Genomic DNA, 14914 nt, shown 5'->3' with positions numbered 1-14914 from the left:
ATTATATTTTTCTGGTCATATTCAATCCCATTCATAAATTCTCAAAAGGACCATGACTGTTTGCAAACCTGTCCTTCTTTTTTTATCACTTTTTTTGAGTTCATAATCTAAATATTTGGCACATGATGATGTTATGGAATCCCTTCCATCCCCAAGTGGCCACATGGGGGGTTATGAATATTTTTTTGGATCTTGGGGATTCCAAAAAAAAAACAGAACCCTTGGTATCTTGATGTTTAAATAATTATATAAGTGAAGGTCTATCCTTTTCTCTAAGAAAATATCACTTAACTGGGTGTTAATTTTTCTGTATGCCCCATTTAGTTCATTTAATGAAACTTTTTCATATGTATCAGTATTCAAAATTCCATTCATTTTATTACTATACATATGTGCACTCATTTCTACAGCCCTCCACCTTTATCCAGTTTCATTATTCTAACTTTCTCTGCCTGCAGTAGTTTTAAGGAATCTTGTTCCTGTCTGTTTAGGTTTCCATTATTAACTTTCACTTTTTTCATTGAGTATATAAAGTCTTCAAATCCATTTGACAAATTGTTTCATAGGTAGCTATCCGGGGGTGGAGAGGTGGGTTATATATGGAACTAATACTGTACTTATTGTTCCCTCCACTATACATATTGTTCTGATGTAATAATGAAAAATTCAATTTTCTTAGATATAGTTTCAAATCTATAACAGTGTTGGTAAAATTAGATAACTTAGTGGAAACAAATGTCATGCCTTTGGCTAATAAATTAGCCACATTGTTGTCAATACATACTTCAGAAAAATTATACACTTTAAAGTCTTTTTCTTGGTTTAAAACTATTATGTATTTGTTGTTAGTCACAGTATTTCCTTCTATATTTGGGGCATCTTCATGTTGTTAAATCATTACCTCAAGTTCATTAAGTCTCATTTGTTACTGAACTCAGTGGTTGTTTCTTTCAATAACAAGTATTATTTGCCGAAAAAACGAATTGCCATGGTGTCTCCCTGTGGAGGAACATATGCTAACATCATCATGGCACACTGCGAAAGGCATTACATATTCAATACTAGGTTTAATAACCATATTAGAACATACTACTGGTTTCAGAATGATATCAGCTTGATTTGGAAAGGTATGGAAGAGACCATTAAAGTATTTTTAAAATACATTAACAGTGTGACCACTTTCCTGTGTTTTACTTGGAATGTTAACTTGAATTACATGGATTACATAGATGCCCACTTAGTCAAAGATGAAACCAATGAGAGATATATAGCCACAATACAAAGGAAGGAAACATATTCTATTTCCTACACTATAGCAGCTCACACCCAGAACATCAAAAGTGATCTGTCGTTAAAGGACAGTTGGTGAGAGCTGTTCGTATGGTGACCAGGCAAGAAGATTTCATAGAAGAATGTGATGCCTTATGCTCTATGTTTTTCAAAAGAGCGTATCCAAGTAACTTGATTGATGAGTTGGTGCAGGAAGTAACCAACAAAAGAGAAAGGGGTTATTTCAAACCCATTTTAAATAGTAGAACAGCATGGGTATACTGAGCAGGCAGAACATCAATATGAATGTGAGTACTGCTCTAGGGAATGACCCTTCCTGACCTGAAGGTCAACCAATACAAGTCGTACCCAACCAGTAACCAGGACTTCTCTAAAGCCATTATCATTACTTATACTGAAGATTGTAGAAGTTTGAAATGGATATTTGAGAAAAATTGGTCCATCTTGTTAGATGACCCTAGTGTTAGGAATCACGTAGGTGAAAGACCCACCATAGGGTACTGGAAGAGAATGAATTTCAAGGATTTATTTAGATACACAGGGCAAGAAAATCCCAATGGCATGCATGGTATGATTTGATGTGGAACATGCACTTGGTGTCACAAAAAAAAAAAAACAGGAGAGAGCTGTATTGTAAATAACAAAATATATTGAATAAAAGGGAAATATAATTGTAAATCAAAAGCAGTGTGGTATCTATTGCTGTCTGTGATGCATGCTCAGTATTCTATATTGGCAAAACGGAGAGGTGGTTTTTCCAGAGGATTTACGAGCACGAATATACCATTAGAAGGAACAATTAAATAACGCTTTGGCTAAACACTTTAGCGACCAAGTAGGATATCAATTAAGTTTATGGTCATAGACCAAATTATTATCGATGATAAGAAAGCATCTGGGGTTTACTTGGAACTAAAAGAGTTAAAATGGCAAGTGTGTTTACAAGCCAATAGCTGGCCAGGTATTAATAAACGTAGCTCAATTACTCCAGTTTTAAAGTTAAAGGCTCTGGAGAGAAAGAAAATTGTTTCAAGCCAGCACATGTGGTTTGTTTATGCTTTATAATTTCACATTCAACAATATACTTTTATACAAGCAGTTAACATACCATCCATAATTAATTATGACACTGTAACCTTAAAATAAGGCTTGGTTCTGGTGTAGTAAGCAGGAGCTTAACCAATCACATGTAAACTGTTGATATTTAAAGAGGAGATGTGCTTAACACCATGTCTGATGAAGTTTAACACTGTTTTAAATGAAAGTGTTTACTTTTTATTGTTTTTGCGCCATTAAATTTTGTAATCTCATTAAAACCAGTCAGAATTAGGAACTATTCTAAGACAAAGTACCATTTAATAAATGGCTATGCTGAATTGCTCTCAGAAATGCTGTACAACCATGTCAATGGCTGTTTAGAGAATGCTGTACCTTCCAGACATAAGCATAAGATTAGCCCTAGAAATAAACTACCCTAGTGACATCCCAAATTACACAAGATATACAACAAAAAAAAAATATGGCAAAAATCGTGAAGGGTAATTCCCATAAAAATAGAAACTCATCAAAGTAAATAGACAAGCAATTAAGAGGGCTAATTAGGTAAATAAAAGTCAGCTTTGAAGTTAAGAGAGACTCCCAGGTGAAAGATAACAATAAGACCTTCTGCAATTATGTCAGAAACCACAGAAGCAGCACACAGCAATGTACTGTACTGGAGGTTAATGGTGCAACATTTACTGAGATTGACACTATAGCAAACGTGTTAGAGGACAATGTCAGATCCATTCTTACCTCCCACACCTCAACTATCTCCTCAAATATATCCTCAAACACAGTACCTCCAGCTAATATCTAGGGAACACGTACTGGCTGCCCTCACTAAAGCCAAGAACACAGCCTCAATGGGCATTGCTAACATCCCAGAATGCCCCCTGAATAGTCTAAAATATGACTATAATCTAAAAACAGGCTTTGGGCCACAGGAATGGTGCAGAGTAATGGTTATCCCACTCCACAAAGGGGGACCCACCACGGACACCCGGAAACTACCGCTCCAATAGTCTAACGAGCATGGCCTGCAAGGCTATGGAACGTATCATCCTGGAACTTATAAACAATGGCATTGGTAATATCCAAACTCTGCACCCCACCCAGTTCGGGTTTGTAAAAGGCAGGTCATGTCTCCTAAACCTGATAAACTTCTTTGAAGGGGTCTCCAAAGCTGTAGATGAGGGTAAGGTGGTTCACACAGCCTATCTAGATCTCGCTAAGTCTTTTAACACCATCCCCCACTCTGGAATTATAGATAAACTCACTAAACTAGATATAAATTCCTACGTCACAAGAGGGGTTGCTAACTGGCTCACTGACAGAACCCATACTGTGAAAGTAGCAGACTCCAAATCCAACTTCAGACTAGTGGCAAGTGGAGTACCACAGGGTTCAGTCCTGGGTCATCTCCTGTTTGGTATCTACTTCTCTGAAGTACAGGCTAACACAGAAGTCTTGGCTAATGAAGTTTGCAGATGACTGCAAACTAGGAGCCATAATCAAAACTTCAAAATATGTGGACATCCTACAAAAGGGCTTCACAGTGATAGATGCCTGGTGTCAAAGCCTTGGCCTCAAGCTCAGTGCCAAAAAGTGCATTGTCATCCCTTTTGGTAAAAACTCTGTACCCATAAACTACCACATAGGCGGTAGTCTACTTAACACCGAAAGTCTGTTAAGAGACCTTGGGACACAGGTGGACAGTAGTCTCTCCTTTGATAATCACATCGTCAAAGTAGTCAGGAAATCCATCTATATGGCACACCTAATCACAAAAGGTTTCTCATCCAGGAAAAAAGAGGTCATTGTTCCCCTCTACTCGTCCCTCATTAGACCCATTATAGGGTACAATGCCCCTTTTGGTATGTACCTCACAAGACATCTGCAATAAATGGAAAGGCCACAGAAATACCTCACAAAGAGGATTACTGGCCTCAAACAGATGCCCTACGCAGACCGTCTCAAAAAACTGCAGCTTTACTCCATCGCATATCGTCTACTCAGAGGCAACCTCTGCCTAACACACAAAGCTATATCAAACCCAGAGCATTTGGACATGCTCCACTTAAAAAAATCCCAATCCCTCTGAGCTACATGCTCTAGGGACCTAAACCTTGTCACCACAATAAACAAAACATGCTGGAGGGATAGATTCCTGTCCCAGAGACTTCCCGTACTCTGGAACAAATACCTATATCAAACAAAGCTCCTCATTAGCACTCTTCAAGAAAAATCTTGATGATTGGATGGGAGATAGGAAATTCACCCCAGGGATCACTTCTGTGGCTCTGCTCGACAGTGGCACAGGAAAAACATTTTCTTGGGTAGTGAAAGCCAGGGTACCTTTTGGCTAGGCTTATATAGGCCCTAGGGCCAATAGCCTAGTACCTACCTATGAACCTATGAATGGAGGACTGCAGTGGTCATCCCCCTTCATAAGGGATGACTTTCAACATATCCTGGAAACTACAGTCTATTGAATTCGTAAGGAGTGTAACTTCACAAAATGATAATTTTGTGTTTACTGACATCAGGCAATGAAAGTGGATAGTGAAGGAATTGTCTGGTGAAATTAACATAATGGCAACTAGATATACAATGAGTTTAAGAACACAACAATGAGATGGTAGGGTGGGGAGACACATCTATTGTTTCTTTCCTAGTTTCAATTTGCAATAAAAAACAGAATGTAATTAAAGCACAGCACAATGAAAATATACCACCATGTATGAAATAGATCAAAGTAATTCAAAATACAAGAAGAAATATAAGGAAACAAACTCAACTGTTCTTCACTGTGCTCTATGGCAAATTCTGAGAAAGATTTTCTAATACAGCCTTGAAATGGCTCCATAGATTCATAGGGTTATAGGAGATTACTAGGCTAATGGCTTAAAGGCCCTTAGAAGCCTAGCCAATGTAACCCAATTTTATCCAGTATATGGCTCCTAGGGGCAAGAAGATGGCAATGGATTTGTGCCTGTACATTGAGTGTCTTACAGATTTCCCCTGTCCTTAAGGGACTTAGGCACTACCCCAGGTGTGAATTTGCAATTTTCCATCCATTGATCCAAATTGCTTTTGAAGAGGGACAGGGAAGGGCTCTGCTTAATGTGAATAGGAAGCCTATTCTAAAGAAAGAACAATCTCTGAAACACATATCTTTCTCTCCAGCATATTTTGTTTCAGTCACTGACTAACTTTAGATTGCTAGATCAGGCAGCCCTCATGCTGCTTGACTTGCTGATGTGTAGCAGCTCCGTCTAGTCTGGATTTGTGGGTGCCTTATATGTCAGGCGTAGGTCATCCCTTAATAGACATTAGGACACAGAGTAAAGGCATAGGGCTTTTAGTCTGTCCACAAAGCTCATGTTGTTTACAACCTGTATTTTCTTTGTAAGGAACCTCTGAGGTTATTCCAGCTACTGTAAGTGCCTAGTTAAGTACATGCCAAATGGCACACTGCACTCAATTATTGGTCTAAAGAGACCTGAATACATCGGTATGATAATCTCCTTAGATCTAAATGCCATACCTTTACTTATAAGCTGTGCCACATAAAAGGACTGCATCACCACTGTAGACACATGGTGGGCAAAGTTCAGGCTACTGTCTATCTGTGTGCTTATGTCTCTAACATCTGAGTCTACTTTAAGGGGTGTGCTATTGATTTTATAATTTGCAGAGGTATATGACTTCCCACAGGATATGATAATGCATTTTTTTTGCATTTTGTTTTAGGCCATGGCTCTGGCACTAATCATTTGTCTGATTTAAACTCTCCTGTAGGATATCTACATCATTGGGGGATTCAATGATTGACCCCATCTTGCAGTTATCTGCAAACATTGTCTCAAAGAAGTATATTCTGAACAGAAATGGTCCCAGTACTGAGCCTTGTGGTACACTAATAGCAATTGGCCTCTTGCTGGACCTGGATTCATGCACTATAAACACATGTCCTGTCCATGAGCCAATTGGCTATCCATCTGGTGACACAGGGATTTATGCATAGTTATGTGAGTTTATTTATAATACCTTAGTAGGGAACTGTGTCAGATACCTTTTCCAGGTCAAGGTAGGTGGTATGTGCTCTTTTACCCTCATCCATGGCCTTTGTGACTTTCTCAAAGAAATTCAACAGATTCAGGAGGCATGACCTGCCCTGCAAAGCCAAATTCGGTTGGTTTCAGTGTTTGGTAGTTTCCTATGTCATTAGTTGTCAGGTCCATGATTATTCGTCCCATGGTCTTACATATACGACTAGTCAAATGCAAGGGTCTGTAATTTCTCAGTCAGTAGATGGTCCCCTTTTACGCAGAGGGATGACTGTTGCTGTCCTTCACTCTGTCAGGACAAAAATGTCTGGAGGCTGTGGTTAAATAGAGATCCTAATGGGTTTGATAAGTCTTGCTTTAAGCTGTTTAAGACACAAACTGGTATATTGTTATGTTGCACTGATGCCATGTTTTGTGCTTTAGAGAGCTCTGTGGAATCCTGTCCTTTAGTGATAACTGGCAGAAGAGTGGTGGAGAGTACTTCTTGGGGGAGAACATAGCCGGCCTTAGGCATTGGCCAACTAGGCAGCCGCCTAGGGTGCCAGTCTAGCAGGGGTGCTTTTCCAGTATTTATTTGGTGTAGGTAGACGAGAATGGGGGCACCAAGTAGTGTGGTGAGGGGTGCCATGGAACTCTTTTGCCTAGGGCACCAGTTGACCTACGGCCGTTCCTGACTGAGTGTGATATGAAGGTGAAATTTAAGCTCAATTGTTCAGCGAACAGATTTACCATGTCTTTTAGCTGAGTGTATGTGATGCCATCTACAACTAATTCTGTACATTGCTGGATGTTGCCCTTAAGATTGTGGACAACACTGAAAAATGCCTTATGGTTATCCTTAGCTTTGGAAGCTATTTTTAACTCAAAATCTGCTTTTCAAGACTTAACTAGTTCCCTGATTCACTTGTTTAGACTAATGAGGGACTTAACTGCTCAGCTGTGCAAATACCATCTTATTTCTTGACAGGATTTTCTTTCTTTTGTTGTACAGCCTATTAATACCAAGAGTCCACCAATGTGGCTCGTTTTCGTGGTTTGACCTGGGTTTGCTTCATTGTGGTACTCTCATTTCTATGTGGTTGTTTACATGGTCATACAGAGCTCTTGTGTATGCTTCTGCATAGGTTTCTGTGTTTTCTGGATTTGGGGGAGCTTGGAAACTAGCTATTCTCTCCTTTAATAGGGGGCAATTTACCTTAGAGAAGTTCTTAAGTTCTGATGAAGTTCTGAATAAAACACAATGAAAGTGCTTAACATATTTCTCGCTCTGGTCCAGTGTTCTTATTTTTTTTTTTTATTGTGTTAGAGTGTACCGGTTTGGTTTTGTAGCTTTTATATTTTGTTGCAGTAACAGTGTACACTTGGATGTGGGTGGTTTGTGTTGGACATAGTTTTTTATCTTAATGGTATTGAAGTGGTTAGATTGGCCACAAGTTTTCTGAGTTTAGAACTGGGTATTTGAAATTTGCAGTTCCTTCTTTTGGTGACATCATGGCAACTGACAGCTTAAATGGCTCTGATCTGAGCATATACCCTATGCTGGAAGAGATTTGTACATTAACATATGACCTGAAAGATGTCACCAACAAAGTGCAGAATAGTCAGCTCCGAGTGAAAGGGAGTTTTACAGCCCTCCAGGCAGCTGGAGAAAGGTCCAATGGTTCATCTTTGGATGAAGGAGCTGTTGTCAGGGATAAAGTCTTTGTTGCTAATTGACTGATAATGGATATATTAGAGACTGACAGCAGGAATACATTTGTATAAGTGAACGGTGATGTTAGGCTTTCCAGGGAAGTGTCAATGGACTATTGGGACATTCCTGACTTCAAATCTTGTTTTTTTTAACTAGTGAAATAGGTACTGAAATTTAAAACTTTGATATTTGAAAACCATTACCTGACCCTGACTAGATGTCTTCAGGTGGGAATAGTGCCCTTAGGTTTAAGGGTATATGCGTTTCCAAATGGCATCAATATTGGTGATGACTTTTTTGTAAATTGAAAGAATTGTACAATAAGACTGGTTTGGAAGTAATGACACTGCTCATTAACTGGAACATTGAAAAGATCAAAGTGCTGAGAGATGATATTAAAAAGCTTGACATTATAATTAATGGACATCCATCACTGCATATGTTTCTACATTTGTTGTGTAACCTAGATAGTAAAGTTTGAAAGCATGTGGAAAGTATAATAGTTAAGAAAAGGAAAAAATTAATTAGGGATATTAATCCTTATCAGCAGGGGCAAGCCTATATTGTTAGTAAGAAGTTATTTGGAAATGGGTTTAACAACAATCCGAAGAACTTTAATAATTACAATAGGACAAATATACTTAAGATGCTTGATTCTTTCCTTGATGCAAGTGAATCAGAGACGTCCGGTGCTTGTAATAATGCCACTATAAGGAACATATTGAGTACTGAAACTAATAATTGCAGGGAAAAGGGTTCCCCTTTTTTTCACAGGTCACCGGGACAAGCAGCCCCCCATACAATCAAGAAGCATTCACAGTAGTGAGCAAAAAGAAAGGCAAGAACAAGGATCGTTAATAATAGAAACAATCATTTTTAATTCAAGTAGAAAAGTGTTCATGGAGGTGGAATTCGATGTGTTAAAAAAAAGGTTTTACCTTCCCGCTGGCATGTAAAGCTAATGCTACTAATACTATCTTAAATTTTTAATTGTTTGTTAGAAAATTAGATTTAAAGTATATTTTTCATGGTATTCCTGGCAAAAAAGAAGAGTAATTTTAGGAAGAATAGTACCGTGAATCCTTCTTTGGTTAATAAACTTAATACCTTTTCTACAGTTCGTGAAAATGAATTATGTGAATTATTCAGAGGGTCAGAAAAGGAGGAGAAAAATTGTTACGAAAATAAACACATGAAGAGAAGTTATAAGTGTACTAAAAGAAGTTACAATTTAACACAAATACAAGCTAAAGTATTGGGACATTAAGGAGTTATGCTAATCTAAGATATTTGAAGGCAGATAAAGGACAGGGGTTAGTGATTATGGAAAATTTTGATTATAATGAAGCAATTAGGTTAATGTTAGCTGATATATCTAAGTACAATAAAGTGTCTAAAGACACTGTTAGGAGGAGCTATCAGGATATTGATTTAGTATTGCTAGACTTATTGCATCAGCAATATATCACAATAGAACTATTTGAGTTTTTGATGGTAGAACAACCACAATTAGGAATTCTATTTGGAATTCCTAAAATACATAAGGACTCTGTACATCCACCATTTAGGCCTACAGTTTCAGTCCCGTTTGATAAGACATCTAGGATGTCTATGTACTTGGATGCAATTTTGAATCCGATTGTTCAGGCAAGTAATTGGTATCTTAAAGATTCTTGGATGTTTTTTAATGAATTTAAAGAATATAAGTTTCAAGGAGATGATACTTTTTTGTGTACTTTTGATGTGTGCTCACTATACACCTCTATTGAACAAACAGAAGGGCTTGAATTTATGAGACTGTATTTAAGTAAGTTTGGACAGTCTTTAAAACAATATATTTTTGTAATATGTCAACTCATGGAAGTGGTGTTAAGTAACAATTTCTTTATGTATTGTGAAGGAATTTATCATCAAATTGGGGGAATAGCAATGGGGGCACAAATGGCTCCATTTTTTTCTAATTTGATAATGTCTTGGTAGGAGCAAGAGTTCTTGGAAAAACTTTAAATATGTAAGGTTTTACACAAGATCCATAGATGATTTGTTTTTCATTTGGAATGGTAATAGAGATGAATTAAATGATTTTTTTTTTTTTACAAATTAATAGTACTGTATCTTGGCTTAAATTTACCGAAGGGAGTATAGGAATTTAAAGCACAGTTTTTGGATGTTGAAGTTCAAATGGATGTAGGTAAGAAAGAATTCACGAGTGTCATTTAGGGAAAGGAAACTCTCATAGATAATTATTTGCATTATGGTAGCCTTCACCCTAAATTTATGAAGACAAATATTTTGAAAGGGTAAGCTATCAGAATCAGTAGAATGACTAGTAACAATAATGTTTTTTATAAAGATATTAATATTTTGAAACAATTGTTTGTGGTGCGTGGATATTCTTTAGAAGAATTAATTAACATTTCTAACTATGTAAGTTCACAGAGGGCAGCAGGTTTTGCACCAATTATCAAGGCAGGCTTCTCCCCAACAAACAAGAACAAATAAAAGAACAAGAGCAGATGGAAGTATTAAATTGTTCTTTTCCTCTTCCTATGATATGGTATTGATAGATCGGGAATTAGGAAAGTTATTGATAATTGGAAAATTATTTTGGTAATCAAGATTTAAGTGATATAGTGGGTACAAAGCCAAGTTCATATGCAAAAAGGCCAGGAATTTAAAACAATTACTTGAAAGTTCAACAAGTTTGAATCATGATAACAGCGAAACCAAGAGCCTAGGCACTTTCCCCTGCCTAAGTTGCTCTCATTACAGATATATATGATGGCAGGTCACAGCCATTATTTTAAGTATTTAGATTTTCTATTGGTATCAAAAGGTAGATATAATTGTCAGTGTGAGGGACTCGTATACCTAGCTGTCTGCTCCAATTGTGAATATTTTTATATAGGAAAAACTATAAGGAGTTTTTGACAGAGTAAGAAAACATGTGTTAGCCATCAAAAAGAAAGATTATACCAATGCTTTAGCTAAGCATTCTCTTCTATGCAATGATTTTAGGAAGTTTTTCTTTTTTGTAGTAGAGGTACTTGATAAAACTAGATTTATAGAGTCAATCAATAACTATTTAGAGTATTTGGAATAAAATGTTAAATATTCCTGATGGCGGATTTTGCCCCAGGTCATAATGACAAAGTTTCTGTCAAAAGTTATTTGAAATACATTAGCTACTGACATTATAGATATTCATTGTTGATGTTTGACTGTGAAAGTAGATGAATATATAAGTTAGTATATAATGTTTTAAACAAAAAGGTTTTTAGTATAGAATAATTTTTTTATTGAATGTCTTTTTAAATGTGAAATGATGTCATAATTAATGTGTATTTAAAATTAAGTGGATGGTTAATTCTGCGCATTGTTGTGTGTTGCCCTTTAAGATTGTGGACAACACTGAAAAATGCCTTACGGTTATCCTTAGCTTTGGAAGCTATTTTTAGCTCAAATTATGCTTTCAATGCCTTAACTAGTTCCCTGATTCACTTGTTTAGACTAATGAGGGACTTAACTTCTCTGCTGTGCAAATTGTTTAGACTAATGAGAGACTTAACTGCTCATCTCTGCAAATTCTGTCTTACGTCTTGACAGAATTTAAATTTTTTGTTGTACAACCTATTAATACCTAAGGTCCACCAAGGTGGCTTGTTTTTGTGGTTTGACCTGGGTTTATTTTAGTGTGGTACTGTCATATCTATGGAGTTGTTTACATGGTCATACAGAGCTTTTGTGTATGCCTCTGCATAGGTTTCTGTGTTTTCTGGATTTGGGTGACCTTGGAAACTAGCTATGCTGTTTCTGTAGAGGGACAGTTTACCTTAGAGAAGCTCTTAAAGTTTTGGGGGTCAGAGTGGGACTAGTTTTACCTTTATTTCAAGGGAGACAACTTTGTGCTGATCTTACCAGTGAGGACATAACACAGGGGGTTGGATTGCATCACTTTCCTATATTTTTGAGTAACATCTCTAGGGTATTTGTTCCTGTAGAGGGAGTGCAGACTAGCTGCTATAGGGCAATTGAATTTACAAAGTTAAGAAATCTTTGGGCCTGTATGTTAGTGGTCATGTATACCCCCTAATTAATGGAGTGGTAGTTAAAATCACCAGTGAATATTGTATTGGGCTGGATGGTGAGTGATTTCCAGTAACTTCAGGTATGAAATATGTGTTTCCTGGTTCATAGTGGGGGACCTGTAGTTTGCAATCATATGGTAATGGATTTTTCTGATGCTTAGTTGGATATGGAGTAGCTCAAGCATGTCATATTGTTTGACCAGCCTTCATATTTGTTTATCCTTCATGCAGATAGATACACTTCTACCTTTTTCTCTTTCATGTTTAGTGAGTGGTTGGAATGTATGAAAGGCATTATAGCTATGCACTGGCAGAGTACTTTCCATGACTTTGAACTATGTTTCATTAACTGCACAGATGTTAGCATTCTCCAGGATGATGAGAGCTTCCAGGGAGTGCAGTTTCTTGTTGAGGCTCTAAGCAGTGAGCAGTAACACCTTTAGCTTTTCTTGAGTAGCTTTTTTGGGTCTATATTAAAAGCACAAAGGTGTACTTACCCGAATACCTAAACACCGACACGTCTTCATCGTACCACGAAAACATCGATCATCCTGAAGCATGAAATCCGAAACACTGAATCGTCATGGTTGGCCCTTCTGCAGTATAGGTCTGTAAGGTAAATGTGCAATAGTTACGGACCTTAGGGTTAGGGTGCGGGTTAAGGTAAGTGCATAGATGGTAATGTATGTGAGATTTAGTGTAGGGTTAGAAGTAGGGTTTTGTTAAGTGTATGTGTATAGATTATTTAGTTTTTTGGGTATAGCTTCTTAAGGTAAGTGTGCGATAGTTACGGACCTTAGGGTTAGGGTGCGGGTTAAAGTAAGTGCATACATGGTGGTATATGCAAGATTTAGTGTAGGTTTAGAAGTAGGGTTTAGTTTAGGGTTAGAAGTATGGTTTTGGTTAGTGTATGTATGTGGTTAATTTAGTTTGTTTGGGTAGGTAGTATGTAGCGGGCGGTGGGGTGGGACAACTATGACGGTTTAAGTTTTTGAATTTCATGGTTTAGGGCGTTCGGTGTATTTGCGGTTCACAGAATATGTGTCAACGTTTAGGTATTCAGGTAAGTAAACCTTTGTGTTTTAATATAGACCCACTTGTTTATGTTGAAGGGTTTGTCTGTTTGGCAATGCCTAAAAAGGTAACATAGGGGTGGATAATGTTTTGGCCAATATTTGAAAGCCTAAAGGTGACAGGTGAAGGCTATCCCTGGCAAAGGAGCATGGCCTGTCAACCATGACCTCCAAAGCTGACAAGTATTGGACCTCTTTGGAATGACACCAGTTGCTAAGCCAATTGTTAAAGTTGATAATTTTCTGCTGCTATTGTGGCATCATCCTTGGAGATGGTAGAATGCTGCTCAATGCAAGGCTCATACCTGCAAGTGACAGATATTCTGAGAGTTCAATCATGTCTCTCTTCATATAGTCCAAGTAGGTATGTCTCAGGTCATTCATGCCCACATGGACTATGACTGACTCATGCCAGTCCACCTTTAAATACAAGGTCCACTTCCTAGCTCCTCCCTCAGTTCATTGGTGAAATATGATAAACTAATTTCTTAATTGCAGTTTTGCTTTCTGGGGTTTCATCATTTCAGAATGTATATTCATATTTCCTAATCTTTTGTCTTCAACATATAGCTTTTGATCATCTTTAGATACACATGAACCATATTTACTGCCTCAACAATAGGAGCTACTGGTACCTTTCCAGTAATAGTACCCCATTTCATAAATTCATGCTCGTGATCTCATCAATCAGACTATCAGTCTGGTGCTAAGCATCCCATTAAACAGTCTTCCAGTGAGCCAATTACCATTCACATCAGGCACACTGATGTTGTGAAGATACTTATCACTGATAAAGCAAGACATCAGCCATAAGTTTTTAAGAATGAACAAATTAAATGTTTAGTTTTAAACAAAATCTAATTATACATGCATGACAATAATAGAGAAAAAAGAAGGCAACGTCCCTGCTAAGTGGTTCTCTCACCAAAGTCCCAAAAAACAATGAATAAAAGTGTGAGATACCAGCCACAAAATGTAAAATCAAATGTTCTCAATGCTGAAACACGTATAGTATACTAATGAGATCCAACTGCTGCAGAACATCCAGTAAGTTTTATTTAAAAAACAGAAATGAGCGCTTTCGCGTGGTCCATCCACGCTTCATCAGATAACAATCATTAGACAACTGTTATGCATTTATATATCCGCTAGCGCGGGAAAACACTTAATTAAAATAACTAATTGAAATAATTCATTATTAAAATTTAAAACTTCATTAAAATGTACGTTTATTATATATTATATACATGTTAAAACTTTTGCCGCTAGGTGCAAAAAAGCTCATATGCTTTATAAAAGGCAAAAGCTTAATTCTCTCAAAAATTTTTGTCAAATCGCTCCGTATATATCAAACTGCCTAAATAAACTCTGCTAGTATATCTACATCTACATCTAGCTAATTTACTATGTATCTATATGAATATAAGTGCAAGTGTCTTATATATGCACATAGTGAATGTTATATAGTCATCGTGAAAATAGATTTCTTACATGATATAAATACATTCCAATATTATTGTATCTATTAATTATCAATTACAAATTCACATGGTTACTATGATATAATGCATATTTAGCTAAAAATACAAATAGGTGTTCAAAATATAAGTTATACAATTTATTTAAAATATATATGAATATTTAAATATTTAATGAATA

The sequence above is a fragment of the Protopterus annectens genome, chromosome 2.part1 (assembly GCF_019279795.1).
Source record: "Protopterus annectens isolate FY-2018-M chromosome 2.part1, PAN1.0, whole genome shotgun sequence".
In the NCBI taxonomy this organism is placed as follows: Eukaryota; Metazoa; Chordata; order Ceratodontiformes; family Protopteridae; genus Protopterus; species Protopterus annectens.
The sequence above is the reverse complement of the archived record's forward strand: the minus strand, read 5'-3'. Positions refer to the sequence as shown.